This window comes from Meleagris gallopavo, chromosome Z (genome assembly GCF_000146605.3).
Source record: "Meleagris gallopavo isolate NT-WF06-2002-E0010 breed Aviagen turkey brand Nicholas breeding stock chromosome Z, Turkey_5.1, whole genome shotgun sequence".
NCBI classification, from domain to species: Eukaryota; Metazoa; Chordata; class Aves; order Galliformes; family Phasianidae; genus Meleagris; species Meleagris gallopavo.
The window spans coordinates 36,092,239-36,095,575 of NC_015041.2; positions in this window are offsets into that span (position 1 = coordinate 36,092,239).

Consider the following 3,337-nt stretch of genomic DNA (forward strand, 5'->3'; position numbering starts at 1 on the left):
TCCTTGAGGTCCCTTCCAACCCTGGCCATTCTGTGATTCTGTGAGAAAATTTACCCTGAGGCAGAGCAGAGACAGGCTGGGGGATGTCAGGATGCAGAGCTCATGCCCTGGTAGTATAGTGAAGCAGAAGTAATGAAAGGTAGCAAAGGAATAGTTACCAGTGAAGGGAAATTGAAGAAGGTAGTAATTGGAAGCAGATAAATAAAGGGTGTGGAAAAGCAGGGAGGCAACAACAGTGGAAGTATAGTACAGATAGACAAACAAAGACACAGGGTAAAGTTAAAAGAACTAAAAATAGAAGTAGAAAACTTCAGGGCTTGGAAGCAAAAAAAATAAGAAAAAAAAATTAAGGCTTTCTGGATGTGCTGTGCACACCAACCTTAGGTCTTCTGAATATTTGGGTCAATCATGCCTGACCAATCTGGTGGCTTTCTATGATGGAGTTTTGGCATTGGCAGTCAAAAGAATGGCAACTGATGTAGTGAAAGGCCTTTGATTTTATCCCACGCCACATCCTTAAATCTAAATTGGAAAGATACTGTTGAAAGGGTGGACTACTTGGTGGATAAGGAATTGGTTAGAAGGTCACAGCCAGAGGGTTGTGGTAAATGATTCTGTGTGCACATGGAGGCACATGGCATTCCCTGGGGGTCTGTTTTGGGACTGGTTCTTAGAATCTATCAGTGATCTAGATAGGATTGAGTGCACCCTCAGAAAGTTTGCCATTGACACCAAGCTGAGTGGTGCAGTTGATGCATCAATATGAAGGGATGTTGTCCAGAGGAACACTGAAAAACTTGGAAGGTGGGCTCATGTAAATCTAATGAGGTTCAACCAAGCCAAGTACAAGGTGTTGCTTTTGGGCTGAGGCAATTCCAGATATGAGTACAGGCTAGGAGGACTCACGAGAGCAGCCCTGCCAAGAAGGACTTAGAGGTTCTGGTAGATGAAAAACTTAACATGAGCCACAGCAGTTCCAAATGCCAACAGTATTCTGGGTTGTATTAAGAAAGATGGCAGGCAGGGCAAGGAAGGTGATTGTCCCCCACTGCTCTGCCCTTGTGAGGTCCCATCTGGTATACCATGACCAAGTCTTGGGTCCCAGTATAGGAGGGATGTGGAGCTTTTGGGGTGGTTCTAGAGAAGGGCCACAAAAGTGATCAAAGGGCTGGAGTACCACTCCTATGAAGACAGACTGAGGGAGCCGTGCTTGTCTAATCTGGAGAAGAGAAGGCTCTGGGGAGACCTTATTGTGGCCTTCCAGTATTTAAAGGGGGATTATAAACAGGAGGGAAATCGACTTTATACATGTCTAGATAGTTAAAATACAAGTGAGAATGGTTTGACTAAAGGAAAGTAGTCTTTCATTAGCTGCCACAGGGAAATTTTTCACTGAGAGGGTGGTGAGGCACTGGAACGAGCTTCCCAGAGGGGCTGTGGATGCCCTGTTCCCGGAGATGTTCAAGACCAGGCTGGATGGGGCTTGATCTAGCTGTCAGCACCTTGACATCATCAGGAGGTTGAAACAAAATCATCTCTGAGGTCCCTTCCAACGCAATCTATTCTACAGTACTGATTCTGCAGTACTATGATTCTGATTCTAAGACATAAAACTAACAAACTAGTGAATATTTAAAATATGTCCTGATTACTTGGTTGTTTGTGTCATAAATCTCAAAGCGAAGACAAAAGTAAGGGAAAGATTGGATTTAACAAAATACTATGTCTTAAAAAAATATTTACAGGACTCATTTTTAAATAAAAAGATTCAGTTTAAATCTGCATGTACCTCTGTCAGTATTCATTTGCACAGTTATTACATTCATATTCCTGTGCTTTGCTGGTAGGGATTATAAAACTTACCGTCTCATTTCAAATGTATTATTTGAAAGAATAATTTTAACACATTTATTCAACAAAATCCTATCAATATCTAATCACTATGGATATTTCACACTCCACATCACTTGCTCCACCTGTTTGTTCCATTCACTGAAAAACTCTCCTCTACACACACATGGAATGATATGTGCACGTTCTTCATTTAAGAAGGACAGATTTCATGCCCATCACAACACTCCACTGCTCCAATTATTCATGTTGCACTTCAACAAGTAGTTATTCAGTGATAACTGCCTGTTGAAGCAGTTATGGTCTGTGAAGTCTTTAGGAAAGACACAATTTTTTCCTTGGGACCACCTCGCTACCTAAAGTGTCTACAAAAACCTTTAAAAAGTATCATTTTGAGGCCTTTCTATACTCAAACTTTGATGCACATTCCCAAGAAATTATGGAGTAGAATATTAAATACGTTATAACATCTTTCATGACTAGGGTAGCCCAAAGGTCCTGTAGTAAGATACTAAAAATACACTGTAGGTTTCAAAGGCAAAAGTATTTACCAGTATGTACTCAGCAAGATAGAACCTTGAACTCAGCGCAGAATTTCCACTAAGAGGAAAAGATGACAAACACATCAATGTTACTTTTTATGAAAACTGCTGGCTCTTGTGATCTAGGATTTTAATATTAAAAGGAAAGATACTAGTTCTTGTTTCACATACCTATATGGACGCATATTATATAAATGCATGTATGTCTGTATGTAAAATGAGAGTATAAATACTATGTATATGTATGTAAAAGAATATGTAGTATACATAAAGCATACATATATGTAAGTAAACATGATTTTCTGATGTATTGTTCCTCCAAAAAAGAGGATGTGAGTCACTGCTTTGCTTTATACTACCACTCAGGTTTGATCACTTCAAGTGACTCAAAAATTAATGTGGAAATGTATGTTAATGTATTCTTTTCTCAGAGTAGAATTCACTTGTGCATTTTTGTTCCCATTTCCAAAAGTTTTATCAGTGATTATGGTTAGGAATGGGAAGAGCTACAGAGCTGGAAGGGATGGATTATGTTTGAGATGGGAAGTTTGTGGCCCTTAGCTCTGGCTGAGGACGAGTTTAATGCTACCGCTCTGATATCATCAGAATAACGTACCGAGTTTGGGGTAAAATAAAGACCAACAAAAGTATTTTCAAAAATAGCAACCACTTCACAAACTTATTGGAGCTTACATTTGGAGGGTTGGCTTATTCAGTAAAATCATTCAAAACCTCAGGCACCTTGTAAGAGGAAATTTCTCATAAATTTATTGAAAAATGCCCAAGAATTTTCTCTAACTACCCCCATAAAAATCTGTAAAGATATGCTTCTGATATGAACAGAAAGATTCCCTAAGAATGATGTCGAGTATGTAGAAATGGCTATAGACCAAAGGAGAAAGACAATCACTTTCTGCATTAAAAAAAATAAATAAATACATTTA